Source organism: Stenella coeruleoalba (genome assembly GCF_951394435.1).
Source record: "Stenella coeruleoalba genome assembly, chromosome: 12".
Classification (NCBI taxonomy): Eukaryota; Metazoa; Chordata; class Mammalia; order Artiodactyla; family Delphinidae; genus Stenella; species Stenella coeruleoalba.
This window is the reverse complement of record NC_137158.1, coordinates 27906053-27930255: the sequence shown is the minus strand read 5'-3', so window position 1 is coordinate 27930255 and position 24203 is coordinate 27906053. Positions and strand designations below refer to the sequence as shown.

Genomic DNA, 24203 nt, shown 5'->3' with positions numbered 1-24203 from the left:
TTTGTATTTCCTAGAAGCAGAGCCTAAGACAGGAATTTGGGCATAAATGATGCATTGAAGGCATGATCTTCAGTAACACCTGTAAGGAAATGAAGGAAGCAAGATAGGGAAGAGAAATGAGATGGGCAAGGATGTGTCCTCAAGTAAGCATTCTAGGCCTGATCTATGGGGTTGGTAGAAATTTTTAGGGCACAAATCTCTACCAGATTTGCATCCCCTGGAGCTAAGTGGTCAGCCTGCATTGCTTGTTAGCTGCTCCCAGAACACGGGTAGAGGTGTAGGGTGGTTAACCTTCTGGACAAGGGGGCTGCCATTAGCCGAGAGGTATTCTCCAGAGAAAAGGGGCAAATGTGGAGGTGTCTGCACTGGCTATTGAAGGGGAATCTGAATGAGGGACAAACAGCATCTGCTACAAGTAGACCATTACTTTCATGCGATTTACAGATGGGAAAACTCAGATGTAGAAAACGGAGAGCTTCACTAACCTGCGCCAAGCCTCACATCTTGGAGCTCACATTGAAGCCAGGTTTTTCTCAAAAGAGTGCCTGCTCTCAGCCAACCTTGCATATCGTCTCACACAGGGAAGCAAGGAGACTCACATGGACTGAGGAGAAAAGGAAAGAGTGGAAAAAATGAGGACCAATTCAGGGTAACAGTATGACTAGACTTTATTCTAAAAAGAGGAACGTCAATGAGAGAAATCAAGGAAGTATAGGTATAGAATCGTGCTTAAAATAATTTTACTTCAGTCCTGTTTAAGTTATATCTCTAGAGAACAAGGAGGAACAGGAGGAAAAAACCTAAAGGAAAAATGATGAAAGAAAGAAGGTACAAAAGAGAGGAGGCATTTGAAATAAGCCTAAGGAAAATATATCTTGATTCCAACTATGGAAAAAAATATGTCTATATATACACATTTTTAAAACAGAGTCTCAACATAGCTATTTTAAAAGGGGGCAAGGAAGGGGCATAGGCCTACCAATATAGCACAAGAATTATATAATTTCTGGTTTTCTCCAGCAATAGAAACTACAAATTCGAAGAAGTCTTTTAATTCTTTTGAAAGCTATTTTTAAAATTAATACAAGGCATTACAATGTGCCTATGCTTATTTATAAAATTGCTTAAATCGTGTCTAAACAGTTATTTAGAGCTAACTTTAGTATGTGCATTTTCTTTCTAAAGGGAAAGTGTGAAAAAATATTTAATATTAATTTCCAAGTATAGATAAAAAAAGTTTTGAAGACATTGTCTTTTGTCCCCATATAAGTGGTCATCAGCACTCTTTTTATAATCCCTTAGCATTCTTAATCAAACCTTCAGAAGCTTAAATTATTATTGAGCAATTTATTTAGGATTATGGCTTAATTCATGATTCTAAAATGAACGTACTATCAACTTCTAGGAGTAAAATCACAAGTAACAGCATAATCATCTAGACCAAATAGGGCTTGAGCAATTTTAAAATACCCAGGATTTGAATGAATTAATAGATAAGAGGATAGATTCATTATGTGGTCAAGAGGTCATTTCATAAAAATATTTTAAATTAAAAAATTAAAAACCTTTTGGTTTTAAGACTGAGGATAAAGTGGATTGGCAAGAATTAAAGAAAATGTTGAGAAAGCCTGAAAATTATGCACCTGATTGAAGGACTAATTAAAATTATCTTGAAGGCACTGGAAGTTTTTATCTTTGAATTTTTCTGTCTGTGGATGAAATGTTCTTTTATTGTTTTCCAAAGGAAAATATGCATAAAAACCTAAATAATCTCTCTCTCTGAGAGAAATTTCAGATAAAATGTGGTATAAAGTTCAGTTTTGTGCCTCATTCATGTCCTTCTTATGCTATCTCTGGACAGTGCATCCAACCCAAAGTGCCATGAATGTTAGAGGCCAAAGGCTACCAGCAGCACCATTCTGAGAATTGCCTTGGGTCTACCAGGTCTATTTAATGCAGAAGTACCTGAAGGCTACACCTTCACTCTAGAGGTGGAGAGTGATTTCAGAATCACAGAAGTCCTATTCTTTTGCCTCAAGTTAGGATTCACTGATACTGCAGATTTCCCCGTAGGATCAGATTGTGGCCAGACTTGAGCCAAGATGCTTTCCCTCACTTCTCTACAGGTTTCACCTCTGAACACTTCCTCAATAAACCACCTTCATAAAAGCTCTGCTATCAACCTGTGTTTCTATGACATCAGTCTACGTTGCAGTAGTTCTCAGAGTTTAGTCTGTCCCAGAATCAATCAGGAGGGCTTGTGAAAACACAGATTGCTGAGGCAGTAGGTCTGGAGTAGAACCTAAAGATCTGCATTTCTTACAGTTCCCAGTTGCTGCTGCTACTCTGTGGATACCGTGTTGGCCGCATTGTTCTGTGAAAATCAATCTAAAACAGTGAGGAAAGATTTATAAATTGTGTGCTGCTATCTTTGATTTCTTGAGTAAACTGAACACAATCATAATTTATGGATATAATTTAGCATTTTGATGTATAAAATGATGTTATAGATTAAAAAGTTAAAGCTACTTATGAAAGTTAGGAAAAAGGAAAATGTGATCTAAATTCATTAAACGGTTTTATTCAATAAATATTTAATGAGCATATACTCTGTGTTAGGCAGCTGCAGCCCAGGAGTATAAAATATATGGAAGAGAAACCACCTCCACCCAAGAGGGCAACTGGAGAAGCTGCATCAGGCAAAAGCCAGATTTCGATTAGAACAAAAAGATTCAGAGGTTGAGGATGGAGGCGATTTGTTGATTATTGACCATGGGGTCTAGATGGTAAAGTGACATGGTTTTAATAGATGAGAAGGCATAACAGAGAGAGTCTAAAAAATTAAAATGCCAGACTTCACAGGTATTAAGGTCTGAGGTACAGAAGTTGACCTGGGTTTCTGTTGGTGACTGAGCAGGATCAAGTCCTTGATGAGACTCTTGCTCAATGGCCTCAATGTGTAAGGAGTGATGGAGAGACTGTGAAGAAGAGGGGGAAGTGAAGGTGCACTTGCAGGAATGCAGAGTTCTAGGGCACCTACAGATGGAAGCCTCTAGGGATGTAAATTAACATCAAGCACTAAGATTCTTTTCTTTACTTCCACCAAAGAAAGCCTTGAGGTCAGAGCTAGGAAGTCTTACTTTGACTATGTAGACACTCTCTTGACAACTGTTGATGGAGATCTACAAGTTGGGGAGAGTCTCCATTGTGTGATTTAATCCTTTTGATAAACAGTCATTACAGTTATCTCCTCCCAGTCTACCACTTAACTTAGAACTTAATGCATCTCTTTTTTGATCAAGAAATATTTAATTTTGATGCATTTAAATGCATCATATTTTTTCTTAACAACTTATGGCTAAGGTCACAAATATATTCTAATGCCTTTGTTTTCTTTACAGTTTTACTCACACGTTTGGTCTTTAATTCATCTTAAGATTACTTAAACATGGTCAGAGATAGGAAAACAATTTTATTTTGATCTGCTGTTAAGCTGATTTTCACATACCATTTGCTCATTAGTCTCTTTCTTACTGACTTGTGATGACAGTTATATCATTTCCAAGTACTAAAAAATATATATCTTTTCCAGGAATATCTACCCTTTACATTGGTCTATAAGAATATTTCTGCATTAGTACCACACTGTTGAATTGCTATACTTCATAAAACATGACTTAATATCTGGTAGCATCAATTCACTTTGTTTGGTCTGTTTTTCAAAATATTTGTAACTATTTAGGAACTCTTTATTTTTCCTTGCATGTGTGTTTGTTGATTAATTATTCTTGCCCACAAGGCCCTTTTATTCTCTTGCAAGCCAGAGTCATCTTTGTAGAAATAAAAAGACAAAAATAATTAAACTCTAGGCTTGGGGAAAGAATTGGAAACATAAAATGGGATAGAGCTAGGAGATATAGGATTTTGGCAGCAGCCAAAATAAACTATTGTGCACCCAACAGAGCAGCCTGCAGGGACCATAAAGTTGGGACATATACTAAGTTGGAATGAAAGTATCAGATGATCTGTAGAAACTAGAGAGACAAGACAGTCACCATCAGTGCTTCTGAATGGTGTGTCCATCTTTCTCTTGGAAAGATTGATTTGACTTCTCCATCAGCTAACTGCTGTTGTTGAACTTCTTGCTTTTGCTGAACATACTTGCATTTTGCTTTATTTTTGTTCTAAAGTTCTTGAACCTTATCTGCTGTACTGTACACTAATATTTTTCAATATATCGTTGCATGTGCTTCTTTATAAAGCAGGATACAAAAAAATAAGATACAGGAATGAAAGACAAAGAAAATAAATACCTAAATTATCATAGAGAAAATTTTTAAATCTTCTAAATGAAATAAAACTACAACTGAATAACTAGAGAGAAATGGCATGTTTGAAGATGAGAACACAGTAATGCAGGTAATAATTATCACCCAAATTAATCTAAAAAATGTAGAACTCACAACAGAATATTATGAATTTTAACAAAGTGCTTCGAGAATAAATGTGAAACTTCTTGTCTATGAATCTAAACACATGCACAGACCAAGCTTGAAAGATGCCAGACTCAGAGGACTTCACTAAGGCCCCATGTTCCACAGACACAACCTAATGGAAGCATCAATATTCCTGTGAGAAAGAGATTTAAATCTTCATTACTTACCATTGAGATACCTGTGACTTGAAGAAGCAAGTTTACTTATTGAAGAACTATTACTGGGGACTCTGGAAACCAAAGAGATCTCCTACAGTTGGCTCTTCCTCTGATGACTTCTTTCGAACAATTACAGAAAATTCTTGATGCTACAGGAACCAGCCCATCCATGTAAGCACCACAGGCATCCACAAAGGTAACAAACTATATTCCACCAGAGAAGCTGTTGGAAGAGTTGAATATCTCATTCAATCACTGCCCATACTCCAGTAATTGGAAGTAAATGGCCTCAAAATCCACACTTACACAACAAGCCACAGGCCAAGGGTTGCCACCAGAAGCTGGAGAAGGCAAGGGCCAGATTTTCCCTGGGAGCCTCCAGAAGGAACGCAACGCTGACAACACCTTGATTTTGGCTCAGTGATACCAATTTTAGATTTTTGTCATCCAGAACTATAAAGGAATAAATTTTTGTTGTTTTAAATTACCTATTTTGTGGCAATTTGATACAGCAACCACAGGAAATAAATACAGGGTCCACCTGAAAAATTCAGGATACTCTCCAGTCTCAAAGTCCTTAATTATGTTTTTTTTTTTTCCATATAAAGTAATACTTACACTTTTTCTGTATAGGTTAGTATTCACAGGTTCCAGGAATTAGGATGTAAATGTCTTTTGGGAGACAATTATTCAGGGTACCACAGTAGTCAAAATTATATTTTGGAAATTGTCCTACATTTGTTTTTTGTACTGTCCTTGTCTGTTTTATAAGCTTCCTGAAATTCTGAAATTTGCTAATAACTACCTTCTCTATGAATAGCTACATTAACTTATTAATAATAAGGAAAAAAAATTTGCAGCTTTGCAAATTTGACAATGAAATTTCACTTTAGCCCCATTCCAACTGAAAAAGATTAGGAAATTTAATAATGCCAAGGCAGTCAAGGGTTTGGGGTAATGAAAATCCTCATGCACCACTGATGAAGTGATAAATCACTGCAGTTATTTATTTATTTATCTATTTGCGGTACGTGGGCCTCTCACTGTTGTGGCCTCCCCCATTGCGGAGCACAGGCTCCGGACGCACAGGCTCAGCAGCCATGGCTCACGGGCCCAGCCACTCCGCGGCATGTGGGATCCTCCCGGACCGGGGCACGAACCCATGTCCCCTGCATCAGCAGGCCGACTCTCAACCACTGCGCCACCAGGGAAGCCCCACTGCAGTTATTTTTAAAACAATTGGCACCCTTATAAAATTAAATATGTAAAGAAGTTTGGCATATTACTTTCATTTCTTGCATAATGCTGTAGAGATATGTTCAGGGAGTCAGGTTCAATGGTATTCATCACAGTATTATTTTTGTAGCAAAGACTAGGAGGCAACATAATTGTCCACATTAGGGAAATGGATAATGAAAGTATTTTACATGCATTCCAAAAGTATCTACTAGATATAAAAATACACTTTGAATATATACACACACACATATATATATGTATATACATATATATATAGGCAATAAATTGTTAAAATAAAAAATAATTAAAGACCTGTTGCGATTTATATCATATGGCTGTATGATATAAATCTCATAGGAGGCAAGCAGGGAAGGAGAAGGTATGGAATGTAAAGTCACAGATATTATAGGGTATTACATTAGTTAGGGTTCTCCAGAGAAACAGAACCAATAGTATCCCTATCTATCTATCCATCCATCTCTCCATCATCTATTAAGAATTATTATAAGGAATTGGTTCACATGATTATGGAAGCTGAGAAGTCTTAATAAGTGTAGTTGGCAAGCTGGAAATGCTGAAGAGCCACTGCTTCCAGTTTTAGTCTAAGTCCAAAGCAGGATAAGACCAATATCCCAGCTCAAAGTCAGGGAGAGAGAGAGAATTATTTTTTTTTTATTCAGCTTTTTTATTCCATCAGGCCATTCACTCATTGGATGAGTCCCAATCACATTGGGGAGAAAAAAATCTGCTTTCTTCAGTCTACCAATTTAAGAGTTAATCTCATCCAGAATTACCCTCATAGATACATCCAGAAATAATGTTTAACTATATATCTGGGCATCCTCTGGCCCAGTCAAGTTGACACATAAAATTAACCATCACAGGTACCACATTTGAGAAAAATAAAATGAACTGATATGAGATAGTGTTGCATATGTTTGAAGATAGAGTGCAAACATGCAGTAAAAACAAACAAAAAACAAATATATGGGGAAATAAAAAGAGAGATGCATGTGATAAGTTTCTTCCAGAGTTTGGTAGAGCAGGGATTCAGAGATGAAAAGTGAAGCCACTGATAGGTTCCAGCTTGCCATTTAATAGTGGGAAGCATATCTAACCCCATCTTGGTTATCTGTTAGTGAACTTTGTGAGACTTGAGTACTATGTTTTCCCTTCTAGTTAACAATTTGCTCAGTACAGACTAATTGATCTTATCTAAGAACTACCAACCGAGGAAAGATTAATGTTATGTTACAGATTGATCTATCCTTGCTTTTCATTATTTTTATCATGATTGGAAATTTTACAATCATTCTAATGAATACTTTGCCCCCCAAAGAACTAACTATCCCTCTATACCCCAATCTTCTACTCTTCTGTCCTGTCTACTTGTAACAAGGCATACAATAAAACTAGAGTTGCTCTTTCTTCACCTCACCCAACATCAGCTGGTGTATTTGAGGGTAAGAGGGACAGTACTATCTATGAATTATTTTAATGCATCCTTTTTCTAAAAATAAGCCATCTTTACTTCTGAGATCACCCTGGGATAAAATGTGCCAGCATAACTTTGTTCTCTTTAGCTTCTTCCTAAGAAAGATATTATATTTTGTGAGATTTTACAGGCTCTTATATGGTATTTTCCTGGCCTGGTAATTTGCAGTAATGGATATTCAAGAAACCAATTTATACAGCTCACTGATGTAAGTTGTAACAAAGTCTGGAGACATATGAGGACACATTTTCAGTAGGCTTTTGAAAATGTGCTGACACATTTTAGGAGTGCATCTGTTTTTGCTTGCAAAAACTCACATTTATGTGTGCAACATGAGAAATAGAATGCACAAACAGGTGGTTTTAAATGGTTTTAAATCCTCAAGCAGAATTTAAATGGAGACACTCACAACCTTATTGGAGCCTGTTGAAAATTCTTCCAAATCTCACATTTAAACCAGTGGCAAATGTCTTGGTATTCCTGATATCTGTGACTTTATTCTTCCATTTGAAATAGCACTTGATAAGAAGAATTATGGATAGCTTTCTGACTTTACTAATGAGGTACTGTGTGAAATTGAGTAAGCTATAAATCTTTACACTTTAGTGTGTTATACATTAACTAAAAATAACATATCAATCTCAGAGGGAAATCATATATATGTAGAAATCTACAAATAATGTATAAAATTATGCATTATAAAAGCAACATTAGGCCTTTAGACACATCCATGTGAACATTAAATGAACACATACACACATATCAAACATTTGTTTAAGGTTCTACAGTGGATCAGATATTCTGCTAATCAATAGAAATCAAAAACAGCTAATAATAGTTCCTGCATCAAAGCATTACAGCCTAATATAAAGAAAGATATTCAAATAGACACTTTAAGAATTTCAGGTAAAGTGATAGAGATGTGGAGAGGACACTGAGAGTCACAAATAAGAATATCATTTTAGAGAAAGGAGGGCAGTGTACAATGTATAAAGGACAGTCAAGAAGTCAAGACAGGGAATTCTCTGGCAGTGCAGTGGTTAGGACTCTGCTTTCACTGCCAAGGGCCTGGGTTCAATCCCTGGTCAGGGAACTAAGATCTCACAAGCTGTGTGGCACAGCCAAAAAAAAAAAAAAGTCAAAACAGGTATTATTAGAAAACTGAGTTTGAACAGAATTCAGAAATATATATATGGTCTCTGTGTGTGTGTGTCTTCTCATGTCAAATGAGAAGAAATGGCATTCATACAGAAGGAAAATTGTAAACTAAGGTAACATTAGGAATGAAGGGAAGGAAGGACTATCTCTGGGATTGGGCAAGATGATAGAGTTTACAAGACCAAGTGAGAGATAGGGAGGAATCAGTGATATATCCAGATTTCTGACTTGGGTTATTATATGGATGGTAATGCCAGTGACAGAGTTAAGGAGTATAGAAGATTCAGTAGCTTTGCATCAGAGGAGACGATGATTTTTGCTTTAGACTAAGACAAGTTGGATCTATCTGTGGGTACTTACAGTGAATATGCCCAGTAGGCAGTTAGATCTATGTATGGGTTTGGAGCTTAGAGACCTAAAACTATAATCATCATGGCTTCTCAAACAGAAACATACATGAGTATCGCAAAGACTTTTTTCCCCATTTACAGAGACCATGGCCCCAATCCAGATCTACTGACCTACATTTGTGGGACAGGAACACAAGATCACATTTTGAAAACTTCTTTCTGTGTTTTTATATACACTTTAAATTTAGATCCCCTCATCTGAGTGATGGTTGAAGTCACTTGTGTGGAGGATACTGCCAAGAAGACAAAGGACTGCATCTGGAGGATGCCAGATTAAGATACAGGCAAATAAATAGGATTAATGAAGAGAGGAAGGAAGATTTTAAGGTAAGAAGATAATTAAAGACTAATATATGCTGATTTCAAGAAATTATCTACATATTCAAATGCTACAAAGGTCAAATTAAAGAATTAGAAGTCGTATATCGAATTGGGCAATTAGAAGTCCACTAAGAATTTTCCCAGTTCTGACTCTGTGAAGTAACGTTCAGAGGGGGTCAAATATTAGATGCAGAAAGGGGAATGTGGAGGTAATGTGTGTGTGTCGGGGGGTGGTCAGAGGGGACCAGGATCAAGGAAGAATTCTTTAATATAGAAGAGTCTTGGGCATGTTTGTAGCCTTGGGGAATTAATTAGTAGACATAGAGAAGCTAAAAATAAAGGAGAGGAAAACCAACTGATGCAGTAAGATTTAACAGAAGTGTTTGAGGAGAAATGGTTAAAGAAGTTCTACCATGAAATTAAGCCTGTGTAAATATTCACTAAGACTATTAGTGTATTTGGCTCTGTAGATGGTAGTATGGTAGTATGTCCCCCAAACCTGTTAGATTGTATCCCTGCCTTCTATGTAGTTACACTGTGGAGTCTTTAACACTGATTCTGACTAAAAAATAAAATAAAGATACATATAGCCTGATTTCTAAGTTAAATGATAAAGTTATACCTTGACTAGATTGTAGGTGTGGTTTGTTGAGAAATGTTCCAGGTCTCCAGAATTTGGGTACAGATACAGACTACAGTGAATATAAACTCACATCTCTTTTTGAAATATCTTCATTTATTTTCAAAGCAAATACTAGCAGATATACATATATATATATATAGTTCTTGAAAAAAGAGTTCTATTTCTCATGGCACCTGCCATTTGGTAGATCTCATTAGCGTAATATCATTTGGATGCATTTATATATTCATGGCACAGCCGACTGAACAATGAGAAGTATTTGAATTGCTCTTCATTGAAAATATTCTATCAGTGTGACTGTCAGAGTGAATGAATCTTTACAAACCATATTAGCAGTTAGACCAACTAGAAGTAAAGTAAATCAAGTGGCATATACCCTAGCCTAATATAAAGGAAGTAATATTTGTTTCTGAATCAGTTTTTTATGTTAATTTATACTAAAAGGTGGAAAATCATAAATCCTCACTGTTATTTCCAAGAGGACATAGTCACAGAAGAAATATAAGAATGTATCTAATTTCAAAATTTTGTGGTTATTTTACATTTCATGTACATATGTCTTGCCTCCTCAACTAAGTTTTAAAATCTGTGGTGGCAGGGAAAATGTTTTTGAAAGTAGGTGTCTGACTGAGAGCTCTTGGAGGACTCTTAGTCATCATTTTATCTGTTTACTAATTACTTTAGCTGGTGCATAGACCTCATTGCTGCATTTAGGAAAAGCATGAACAAATGGCATAATTAATTTATAAATACACTGACGTAATTGTTGCTAATTTAAATACTATTTCCTGATGTACCCTCGTTTTTGCCATTAATGTTTCCATGGAGCAAAAGTAAACAATTACAGCAACCTGAGATGTGTTGTGTATCTGGGGACTTCTACTTTTTTATAAAGGTAGAAGAGTGTAAAATAAATAAATAAAAGCACTGATACGACATTTAGACCTTCTTAACCAAGCAGAGTGACAACTCAGAACCATAAAGGTAAATGGACATAATGTGAAAACTACTGATATTTTCACTTTCATCTCTTAGTTTGAGTCTTTGTAAAAGTTTTTAGATTGTATGGAAACCTGGGAATTGTCTTCCCTTTAGTTTGTGTCTGGGAAATATCACAGCTGTTCATTAACATATGAATTTAGCAGAGATTCAAAATTCCCCAATCATTGTTATCTCTGACTATATTCTTTGTTGTAAAGGGAAGTGAGTTGTTATTTTATTTATCTGAAGATTGCACTGTGTGTCAGTAAGATAAGCAAAGTGTCAGGAATAATCATACCAAGTGCTATCTACCACAATAGCATCCAGTTATGCTCTACGTGTCTTTCATGGAGAAAAAAAGTGAAGGAGTTTTTAAATTACTTACCATGACTTGATGAGTTGCGCATTTTAATGAAAATTGCTTAAACTCTGAGTAAGATCATTAGAGATACTAATAAGATAGATTTCAGGCCTGTCATATGTCACAGCACATAGATTCCAGGAAAATTCCTAGAAGGTAGAAAAATTTACTTTAGCTTTCAGAGTCCAAAGAGTTCACATTAATTTAGGTGAAACAAGACATAAATATATATAAATATCAAAGAGCTAACATTTATCTCTGGGGATTTTCATATCTTGGAGGTTAAGAAATGGGCTTCCTTAGTGAAACTGTGAATAACTCTCTGGGGAGACACCTCTCTGCTTGCCTCTTCCTTCCTTTCCATAGTTCCCTCTGATTTTTCTTTTTCCCTCCTCACCTCTACCACAGACAGTCTAACATAAGTTCAGGGATGGTTACAGGACTATGTTCTGGGAAGCATAACAAAACTAACCAGAACTATTACATAAAAGTATGTTTATTAATAGATACAGAGCCAAACAAAGCAACAGCGTTTTTGTTTTTTCCATTCTCTTTTATGGGGAAGTTGCATTCTGCCAAGGCAAGTGCAGCCTCTTAGAAAAGTAAGTTTAACAGAGTGTTAAAGGAATAAGAGAGAATAGAGTAAAATATCTATTTTAATACAAGATTTTATTTCAAAAAGATATCACTAGAGGGAAAAGGAAAAGGAAAATGATGAAAGGAACTTATTTCCCATTATATACATTTATACATTCAGTGTGTACTTACTCTGGCAATCTGAAATATATGGCTCTATTTTAGCTTTTAGTTTATAATTATTAACCTCATTCTAACAGTATAAAGCCTGTGAATAGTCTGGATTGAATACATCGCACCCCTACAGAAAAAAAAGCAAATTCGTTAGTCTGAATTCATTAGCCTGAAATTTCATATGTTCTCACTCATATTTCTAGTAGGACCCTCACACCACATGTTCACCTAGATATGATTACTCTCCACAATTGGTGGGTTGAGCCAAGGGACACATTTTCAAGAATTTTACAGTCTAGTTCTTAAACATTTTTAGCTTGACATAGGCCACAGTGGAGGTATTTGTACCATGGAAATCGGCAAATGCAACAAATATTTGTTTGTTTTTTCTTCAAAGAGCCAATGGTTAAACATTTGGTAACATACCCCTGCTCAATTCTTTAAACACCCCTGCACTCTTCTGGCCATGTGCCTGTGGCATTCTGTTTTGTCCCTGGATGCCTCCTTTCTATCTTTGTTGAATTGGATCTGCAGTGTCCATCTTTCCCAAGATCCCACTTAATTGTCCTATTTCTGGCTCATATTCTCTTCTCTTGATACCTTCTTTCTGTCTTTTGGGATGATCTACATCTGTGGCACATGCAGCCCAAGTTCCATGCTGTCATCAGTCCTTCTTATTACAAGTCCTAACGTTTGGATCACTACAGCTTACCCTTCCTCTGTGACTGCCCAAAATTCAGCAGTAAAAAATGTTCAGATTTATCAAGTCACTTTTACTACTCTTCGTTTCTTATTTGGTAATGCCTAAACATGTATAGGCTAAAGCAAACTGTAGAAATTCTAATCTAGTGAGAACAGATGTTTTCTAAGTATGAAACTATGTCTCCCCTTCAAAATTCCTTTTATAAAGTTTGCTGTGTTGATGTGGTGGGAGGAGGTTACTCAGGTAAAGAATTTCTAGTGTAAATGCTACCAGGATGCTACTTTTGCAAAATGCTACTTTTGCTCTCTCCTTAGCACTACCTCATTTTGTTTAGAGCTACTTCCAGTTGGCCTCTAGGAAAGCTACTTAGTGGCAGCAGGTGAATGTTAAAAGACATGCTTAGACTGTTTTCTTTTAGTTTAAATGTTACATGTTCACCATCATGAAAACTTAATTAACAAACATATACAAATATTTCTTAAGTTTTGTATATTTTGAGTGTCTAAATTTAACCAATATAAAACTAGTTCATTTACTTATTTACTTTTTTCTCAACAAATACATAAATATTAATTGTGTACTCTGTACCTGGAGCTGGAGACGTAGTAGGGGCATAAGAAAGTTCCATGCTCATATGGATTCCATTATGATAGGTGAGAGAGACAACTGTCAACTGAAAAAATATGTAAACACAGTGATAAGTGCTATAAAGAACAATAAAGCAGAATAAGAGAATTAAGGACACTCAGTATTTAGATATAGAATAATTTGCTTCTAAAAGTAATCTTCATAATAACCTGTTCTAAAATATCCTGTGTAACAGGCAGTTTCAATCTGTTAACACCTCTCTGCTAAAGCCTCCTACAAATGTACGCAAGTGCTTTGCTAGCCTACATAGCTGCCATTTACCAATGTTGCCAAAATTTTCTATATGTAGTCTAACATCTAATCTTCCTGACATTCAATATTTAGGTGTTATTACTCCTGTTTTGCAGATGTGGAAAGTAAAGTATTTTTTTTAATGTTTACCAGGTTACCTATCAATCAAAGTACTGAACCACCATTTGAAATTAACTTAATTCTGTGTGATACTATGTCCCGTATCTAGCTAATGAATTTCATCCAATTAAAAAAGAAGGGGCCTGTTTAAACACACACACACACACACACACACACACACACACACACACACACATTACAAATATGGTGATCAACTAAACCTTAGTATGTGGTGGAATAGTATCTCAATAAATTTATTTATGTGAATTTTCCCCCATCTATATTTATTTAAACCTGTGACCTTCCCTCTGTTCCCTTAGGTAAACTGTAAGTCTTCTGTCTTCTTAAGAAGATGTTCTTAGAGCTAAACACAGTTAAATAAATTAAGCCCGTCATTTTTGATGTTCAAAATTCAGGGTCTAGGTATAGTATTAAAATAGTTTTAAAGTCTTCCTGGCTAAGTAATCCCAGAAAGTTTTAAAGTTTTAAAGTTCTATCAAATAGTAGAGAGTCCCTGTACCTTACTTATAGCAAAAACCTGAAGGCACAGCAAAAATTCAATTCCCCCATGTCATGAAATGACAATGGGCTAGACAGCCTCAGTTTTATCTGCAGCCCTGATTCCGTGTGTGCTGGAGTATGGTTTTATAAAGATGGTAAAGAGCCTCAAGCAGCCTGAAAGATTTCCAGGCAACCTTCAGTGTGGTGCAGAAGTGGTTGAAAGAAAACTGGACTTAGAAAAGGCTTGCATTCAGGAACAAGGAACAAACACATCAGCAACCCTGAAGATGAGGTAGGGACAAGGATGTTTTATGAATGCCAGCATGTAGAGATGACGCAGTTCAAGGCAAAGGCATTCTACCCAATGCCTTGGTGTGTTGGGTTGCACCCTGCAGGCCTGCAAGCCTTGTACTTGCCCAGCATTGAGAGAGAAGGAAGAGCCCAGAGTTAGTGACAGAGACATCAATGGTTTAATGGATTGGGGGATCTTACATGTCTGAAGCAAGGTCCTGAAGCAACACTGCACCATGTGGCAGATGGCTGGCAGGACATGGTATCAGTCTTTGCTGCCGGGGGAGGGTGAATGCTACCCATTATAGGGGGAATTGACGTAAGGTTGGCTTATAGGTTACCAGGGAAACTAGCAGAGGGGCATGCCCCTCATTACCACTTTGATAAGCGATATTCTGATCTAAAGATATTTTGATCGAAAGATTAGAGCAGTCACTAGCTGGGGCCAGGGACAAGTATGTGGGAAGGTCAGTCACCTGAGTAGGATGTAAATGAAGCAGGCGCCAGACCAGCAGGGATGTACAGAGAGCAAGAGAACAGCCATCTTGGGTGGCCTGATCATTCACTTGGGGTAGCAAAGGCTATCTGGATAAGATGCAGCTCAATGCAAGTAGGTGAGAGTGTGAGTGCTGGGGGTATTCTGGATGGACAGAACTAGGTTCCAGACACCTGATGGAATGAAGCCTTGGAACAGGACACTGAATTGCGTTTTTGAAATGTAATATCACATTCTTGCCAATTTAGTTTGGTGGACAAAGTTTGTAGCCACTACAGAGGGGGTGTAATCTTAGAATTAAAACATTCTAAAATATTTAAGAGTTAGAAACCACTCTCTTTACATTAAAAGATAGGGACTTATAACAACAGCCTATAGCAGAAAATAAAACATTTTATTATTGGTAGATGTGATAGGTAAAAAGAAAAAAAAAAGAGTAATACCTCCAGCTTTTGGACTGTAGAACATAAGAGTGGGAATCCCAAAGTACTGTTTAAAACTTGGGGAAGGGAACAGTGGTGTCTTGTATTCAAATCAAATGCTGGACTTGAATTAGCTTAGATTTATGTAGGATTTAACACAGAGGAGATTCAGAAATGGACAACACAGAGAAACTTAAAAAAAAATTGCTGACCAGAACCTGTATAGAAATATTATCAAGGGGTGCCAACTGGTGCCAATTGCTAAATAATTAATCACAAAAATACCATCATTGAAAATTAATCAGGTTTGGTAGCATTTATATATTTCCTGTTTTACTAATTGAGAATTTTTGTCATTTTATTAAATAATAGAAGATAACATAAAGCAATACTCTGTGCATTCACACTTATGACACACTTCTCTTTCCTTTTACCTAGTTATAAACTATTTTTTCTAATCATTGTCATTAGACAGAATTAGGTCCTAGAGTCCAAAATGCTTATTTAAATAAGATAATTTAGCCATTTATTCCTAAAATTTGATGCTCTAGAAAAATATGGTAATGGTAAGCATAGGTTTCAGAGACCTCTTTTGCATGGTAAAAAGTATAATTTGATTTGAGACAAGTTTGTCATGTGTGTTGCTTTTTACATGAAAAGAAAGAATGTCTCTGTCTTTCAGTCTTCAATTTCCAGTGTCGTCTTTTAGAGCGGCAATTCCTTGCAAAATGTAAGTCTCAAGCTACACTGAAGAATCTATTTTTATAGAAGGAAATATCCTTCTGTATGATCCTCAAATGAAAAGCTGTCATCCATCTTCTGAATAGGCTTTATCCCGCCTTCAATGGCTAGTTTTTGAAACTGCTGATGACTAGAAGCAATTCTTTATAACTCCCTAAATAAAGACATCAGTCTATCACCAAAACACAGTACCTGAGCTGGAAGGGGCAGCTGTCTCCAAGGTGGGGGTGGGGAAGAAGAGCACTTACCAGCTTAGTTAAAAGCTGCTCAGTGTTATTATTGAGTGTGTGTCAATGTGATGTGTCCTTACAATTTAAAATGCTGCTTCAAGCAAAAGTTTTTTCTTCTTTTTCTTCTTAATTTATGCTATATTAACCTAAGTATATAAACTCTTCTGTGCAAAAGATTCTTACCCTACCATCAAAGGTAATTAAAGTCGAAAACGAAACTTCAAAGCCAAACTGAGAACTGAATCTTAAAATGATCAGTTCATTTTAGGATTAAAGAAAAAGCATTATTCAGAGTTTCTTAGAGAGAAGCAAAGGTGAAACAAAAAAGTCTATAGTTCCTCATCCACATAGCCTACCCTCCCTCACCCTGACCTTGCCTCTTTATTGTACTCTTTATGTGAAATAGGATATATTGTAATTAGAATCAGTGAAAAAGTACAGTGTGATAAGCTATTCAAAAGCAAATGGATAGAGTGAGAATTCATCTTTCACGTAGCTTATGTATTTTCTTCATAGGTTCCCTTCCTCCCTTGCGCTGCTTCTTGGAAAGATTTAAGGATCGTATTCTTTCTATGTTTTGAAAAATCATAAAAATGCACCTTAGTATAGATCTTTTAAAAATCTGTTTTTGCTGGGCATTTTAGTTCGGCTTCTATAATATGTAAAATCATGCTCTTCAGTCCTAGGAAATGTTCTGGAACTATTTCATTGAAGATTTCCTCTCTTTGATTTTCTCTTTTCTCTTTGTTCACTCTGTTAGATGGGTCTCCTGATATTCCATTTGTTTTTTTACCCCATTTAGTGTCTCTCTCTCTTTGTTTCTCTCCCTTCCGTCTGTCTATCACACATACACTTACACATACACACACACGCGTACACACACAAGATGTCTTCTCTTTTAACCTTGGTTATGAAATGAAGTATCAGTAAGATATTTGATAGCATGGTCCTTTTCCACTCTTCCCCTCACTTTTTGTTGTAGGCCATAGATAGATAGATAGATAGATACAGATTTTAATCTGGAAAACTCGGGTTTCTCCATCGAATGATTTTCTATAATTCTCTGATAATGTGTTTATTTCTGGAGCTCATGTTAATTTATCAGAACTCCTAATTAGATACCTAAATTCATTGACTTTTACTTATCACATTTCCTATGACATTCTCTTTTTGTTCTCTTTCCTAGAAAATTTTCTTGACTTCTTTTAAACATTGTGTTGAATTTTCAATTTCTACTTTTGTATTCTTAACTTTTAGGAGAGCTTTCTGCTATTTTCTGATTATATACCTTTCTTCTGTAATAACTTGTTTTTATTTCATGAATGTAATGTCTTATCACTTTGTAAATTGTGTGTTGATTCTTTCTTCTCTATTATTTCCATTTCCAACTAGGTGTTTTTATTTGTTGTTGTTTGTTTGATTTGATTTATTTATACTGTCTTTCAGACTAGATAATCCAATGTCTATTCTGTTAATATTTGAGAGTAAAGCACCGAAATTTAATGATAAGATCTGTGTATGGATACATGTGTCAGAGAACTTTTAAATTGTAATTTTTCGTGTGGTAAAATTGTGGGGTGATCTTGTCATTCTACAGGGAGAATTATCAAATATGAGTATTGGATACGATTTTTTTCTTGGTATATTTGTTTCCTTCAGATATAAATACTCCTTTTTCCTGCCCAGTGAAATAAATCTATCTACCAGAGTTCTATAACCACAGTAAAGAAAGTGAATCAGAGGAGAGGATGAGTCTCACCCCTCAATTTGTATTATAGCCATTATTTGTCCAGGTAATGCATGTGTGTGTATTTACATATCTATATAGTTATATATATGACACATATGAAAATTACCAACCTGAGAAATGTAAATATAAAATACCTGCATCTATACCAGCATAGTCATTTTCTAAAGTTACGTTTTTCCTTATACAATGTGACTGTACTTTTTGTCAGCTAAAGAGGAAGTGTAACCATCCAGAAAAATTGCTGGCCTCCTAGAAGTGTTTCCAAAACATGACTGTGCATTAGAATCAACTGGAGGGTGGTAGTGTACTATATTTGACTATTTCCCAAACCATGCTTACTAGGTCAGAATTTTGGGTTCTGAGGCTCTGGGATCACCTTAATTATCATAATTTTTATTTTACCCACTCTTTCTGATGCAGCTGAACCAGTGAGAAGCATATCGTAATAAGTGGCCAGTAGTAAAGAACTTATAAAAATAAACTATCAGAAGTAAATTATCACAGCAGTAAAAAGCAATAAATTGGGAAAATTTCCTTCTTCCAAATTCTAGTTCTTTAAACTGGGATTCTTCTAGGAAGTGTTTATTTCTGCACCAAACAACCAGAGTAAAAAAGGAGAAAAAATGCAAAAGTTTATTTTTCTCCAGTGAAGAGCTCTGAGAAGCATCATAGTGAAGAACTGTGAGGATGGATTTATCAGCTCAGTCATTGGTCAATGTGATCAAAATGATGAGAAAACAGGACTTACAACCTAGGTCATTGACCCCATGACCAGGCAATTTAAATTATTGTTCATAGAATATCAGGAGAACTTACATGTATATTTTAGGCTAGTAGTCAATAACTAAAGTCAATAGACAAGTATTTTCCAAACTTGCTTAATCCTTAATATCACCTGGTATATTTGTTAAAAATAAAGATTTCTAACCCTAATAAAAATTACTACACCTTAGAATTTAGACTATATAATATTCATGAAAATCTGTATTTTTAGCAAATGCTTCATGATTTTTAAAAACAGGCATATTTGGATAACCTTGTGCTAGGCTCTCAAATTCATGATGTCAGGGACATGTGCTTTTTTTTTTTTTTTTTTTTAATCCTGGGATTCAAATTGCCTGACCCTGAAGCATTCAATGCATAATTATGGGTAAGTAATTTTTTGCCAAGTAGTGTAAATTGCCCTCTAATGGAGAAGTTTATATTTAAATGTAAACGATTTATATTTATTGTCTAACTGAAATATTTGGAATTAACCTTCTCTTAATTATTGCTTTATACATTCAATTTAGGCTTTATTTATTTATTTTGGCATCATGAAAATTTTTAGTTGTTGTCCAACTGATAGATAAAAATGGGTATCTTATATATTTTTTTCCTTTGAAGGCTCACTTTTTTACTTTTATTTTAATATTTTTTAACATCTTAATTGGACTATAATTGCTTTACAATGTTGTGTTAGTTTCTGCTGTATAACAAAGTGAATCAGCTATATGTATACATATATCCCCATGTCCCCTTCCTCTTGCGCCTCCCTCCCATGCTCCCTATCCCAGCCCTCTAGGTGGGCACAAAGCACCAAGCTGATCTCCCTGTGCGATGCAGCTGCTTCCCAGTAGCTATCTATTTCACATTTGGTAGTGTACATATGTCAGTGCTACTCTTTCACTTCATCCCAGCTCACCCTTCCCCTTCCCCATGTCCTCAACTCCATTCTCTACATCTGCATCATTATTCCTGTCCTGGCCCTAGGGTCATCAGAACCATTTTTTAATTTAAATTCCATATATATATATGTGTTAGCATACGGTATATGTTTTTCTCTTTCTGACTTACTTCACTCTATATGACAGACTGTGTAGGTCCATCCACCTCACTACTAATAACTCAATTTCGTTTCCTTTTATGGCTGAGTAATATTCCATTGTATATATGTACCACATCTTCTTTATCCATTCATCTGTCAGTGGACACTCAGGTTGCTTCCATGTCCTGGCTATTGTAAATAGAGCTGCAATAAACATTGTGGTACATGTCTCTTTTTGAATTATGGTTTTCTCAGGGTATATGCTTGGTAGTGAGATTGCTGGGTCATACAGTAGTTCTATTTTTAGTCTTCTAAGGAACCTCCATACTGTTCTCCATAGTGGCTGTATCAATTTACATTCCCACCAACAGTGCAAGAGGGTTCCCTTTTCTCCACACCCTCTCCAGCATTTACCATTTGTAGATTTTTTGATGATGGCCATTCTGACTGGTGTGAGGTGATACCTCATTGTAGTCTTGATTTGTATTTCTCTAATGATTAGTGATGTTGAGCATCCTTTCATGTGTTTGTTGGCAATCTGTGTATCTTCTTTGGAGAAATGTCTATTTAGGTCTTCTGCCCATTGTTGGATTGGGTTGTTTCTTTTTTTGATATTGAGCTGCATGAGCTGCTTGTATATTTTGGAAATTGACCCTTTGTCAGTTGCTTCATTTGCAAATATTTTCTCCCATTCTGAGGGTTGTTTTTTCATCTTGTTTATGATTTCCTTTGCTGTGCAAAAGTTTTTAAGTTTAATTGAGTCCCATTTGTTTATTTTTTTTATTTCCATTACTCTAGGAGGTGGGAAAAAAAGGATCTTACTGTGATTTATGTCAAAGAGTGTTCTTCCCATGTTTTCCTCTAAGAGTTCAATAGTGTCTGGCCTTACATTTAGGTCTTTAATCCATTTTGAGTTTATTTTTGTTATGGTGTTAGGGAGTGTTCTAATTTCATTTTTTTACATGTAGCTGTGCAGTTTATCAAGCACCACTTATTGAAGAGGCTGTCTTTTCTCCATTGTATATTCTTGCCTCCTTTATCAAGGATAAGGTGACCATATGTGCGTGGGTTCATCTCTGGGCTTTCTATCCTGTTCCATTCATCTATATTTCTGTTTTTGTGCTTGAACCATACTGTGTTGATTACTGTACCTTTGTAATATAGTCTGAAGTCAGGGAGCCTGATTCTTCCAGCTCTGTTTTTCTTTCTCAAGATTGCTTTGGCTATTCAAGGTCTTTTGTGTTTCCATACGAATTGTGAAATTTTTCGTTCTGCTTATGTGAAAAATGCCATTGGTAGTTTGATAGGGATTGCATTGAATCTGTATATTGCATTGGGTAGTATAATAATTTTCACAGTGTTGATTCTCCCAATCCAAGAACATGGTATATGTCTCCATCTGTTTGTATCATCTTTAATTTCTTTCATGAGTGTCTGTATAGTTTTCTGCATACAGGTCTTTTGTCTTCTTAGGTAGGTTTATTCCTAGGTATTTTATTCTTTTTGTTGCAGTGGTAAATGGGAGTGTTTCCTCAATTTGTCTTTCAGATTTTTCATCATTAGTGAATAGGAATGCAAGTGATTTCTGTGCATTAATTTTGAATCCTGCTACTTTACCACATTCATTGATTAGCTCTAGTAGTTTTCTGGTAGCATCTTTAGGATACTCTATGTATAGTATCATGTCATCTGCAAACAGTGACAACTTTACTTCTTTTCTGATTTGGATTCCTTTATTTCCTCTTTTTCTCTGCTGTGGCTAAAACTTCCAAAATTATGTTAAATAATAGCGGTGAAAGTGGGCAACCTTGTCTTGTTCCTGATTTTAGAGAAAATGGTTTCAGTTTTTCACCATCAAGAACGATGTTGGCTGTGGGTTTGTCATATATGGCCTTTATTATGTTGAGGTTAGCTCCCTCTATTCCTACTTTCTGGAGGGTCTTTGTCATAAATGGGCGTTGAATCTTGTTGAAAGCTTTTTCTGCATCTATTGAGATTATCATATGATTTTATCCTTCAGTTTGTTAATATGGTGTATCACATTGATTGATTTGTGTATATTGAAGAATCCTTGCATTCCTGGGATAAACCCCACTTGATCATGGTGTATGATCATTTTAATGTGCTGTTGGATTCTGTTTGCTAGTATTTTGTTGAGGATTTTTACATCTATATTCATCAGTGATATTGGCCTATAGTTTTCTTTTTTTGTGGCATCTTTGTCTAGGTATCAGGGTGGTGGTGGCCTCATAGAATGAGTTTGGGAGTGTTCCTCCCTCTACTATATTTTGGAAGAGTTTGAGAAGGATTGGTGTTAGCTCTTCTGTAAATATTTGATAGAATGCACCTGTGAAGCCATCTGGTCCTGGGCTTTTGTTTGTTGGAAGGTTTTTAATCACCGTTTCAATTTCAGTGCTTGTGATTGGTCTGTTTATATTTTCTATTTCTTTCTGATTCAGTCTTGGATGGTTGTACTTTTCTAAGAATTTGTCCATTTCTTCCTGGTGTCCATTTTATTGGCATATAGTTGTTTGTAGTAGTCTCTTATAATCCTTTGTATTTCTGCAGTGTCAGTTGTTACTGCTTCTTTTTCATTTCTACTTCTGTTGATCTGAGTCTTCTCCTTTTTTCCTTGATGAGTCTGGTAATGGTTTATCAATTTTGTTTATCTTCTCAAAGGACCAGCTTTTAGTTTTATTGATCTTTGCTATTGTTTCCTTCATTTCTTTTTGATTTATTTCTGGCCTGATCTTTATGATTTCTTTCCTTCTGCTAACTTTGGGGGGGGGTTTGTTTTTCTTTCTCTAATTGCTTAAGGTATAAGGTTAGGTTGTTTATTTGATATGTTTCTTGTTTCTTGAGGTAGGATTGTATTGCTATAAACTTCCCTCTTAGAACTGCTTTTGCTGTGTCCCATAGGTTTTGTGTGTTATATTTTCATTGTCATTTGTTCCTAGGTATTTTTTTATTTCCTCTTTGATTTCTTCAGTGATCTCTTGGTTATTTGGTAGTGTATTGTTTAGCCTCCATGTGTTTGTTTGTTTGTTTGTTTGTTTGTTTGCGGTACGCGGGCCTCTCACTGATGTGGCCTCTCCCGTTGCGGAACACAGGCTCAGCGGCCATGGCTCATGGGCCCAGCCGCTCCGCGGCATGTGGTACCTTCCTGGACTGGGGCACGATCCCATCTCCTCTGCATTGGCAGGTGGACTCTCAACCACTGGCCACTAGGGAAGCCCTTTGTGTTTGTATTTTTTACAGATTTTTTTCCTGTAATTGATACCTCATCTTATAGCGTTGTGGTCAGTTAAGATACTTGATACAATTTCAGTGTTCATAAATTTACCAAGGCATGATTTGTGACCCAAGATATCATCTATCCTGGGTAGTGTTCTGTGAGCACTTGAGGCGAAAGTGTATTCTGTTTTTTTTGGATGGAATGTCCTATAAATATCAATTAAGTCCATCTTGTCTAATCAGTCATTTAAAACTTGTTGTTTCCTTATATATTTTCATTTTGGATGATCTGTCCATTGGTGAAAGTGAGGTGTTAAAGTCCCCTACTATGATTGTGTTACTGTAGATTTCCCATTTTATGGCTGTTAACATTTGCCTCATGTATTGAGGTGCTCCTATGTTGGGTGCATAAATATTTACAATTGTTATATCTTCTTCTTGGATTTATCCCTTGATCATTATGTAGTGTCCTTCTTTGTCTCTTGTAACAGTCTTTATATTAAAGTCTATTTTGTCTGATATGAGAATTGCTATTCCAGCTTTCTTTTTATTTCCATTTGCATGGAATATCTTTTTCCAGCCCCCTTCACTTTCAGTCTGTGTTTGTCCCTAGGTCTGAAGTGGGTCTCTTGTAGATAGCATATATATCGGTCTTTTTTTTGTATCCATTCAGCCAGTCCGTATCTTTTGGTTGGAACATTTAATCCACCTAAATAAGGTAATTATCGATATGTATGTTCCTATTACCATTTTCTTAATTGTTTGGGGTTTGTTTTTGTAGGTCTTTTCCTTCTCTTGTGTTTCCTGCCTAGAGAAGTTCCTTTAGCATTTGTTGTAAAGCTGGTTTGGTGGTCCTGAATTTTCTTAACTTTTGCTTGTCTGTAAAGGTTTTAATTTCTCTGTCAAATCTGAATGAGATCCTTGCTGGATAGAGTAATCTTGGTTGTAGTATTTGCGCTTTCATCACTTTAAATATGTCCTTCCACTCCCTTCTGGCTTGCAGAGTTTCTGCTGAAA

At 35.9% G+C, this 24203-nt stretch overlaps 1 long non-coding RNA gene across 4 annotated transcripts in view; it reads left to right on the top strand.

The window, feature by feature from the left end:
- The window catches only part of LOC307195200, a 445069-nt gene that overhangs the window by 218441 nt on the left and 202425 nt on the right, over positions 1-24203 (top strand). For all 4 annotated transcript variants that reach the window (XR_013830749.1, XR_013830750.1, XR_013830751.1 and 1 more), the window contains one exon: positions 9145-9283. This is a non-coding gene — a long non-coding RNA (uncharacterized lncRNA). The remainder of the gene's footprint in view (positions 1-9144; positions 9284-24203) is intronic.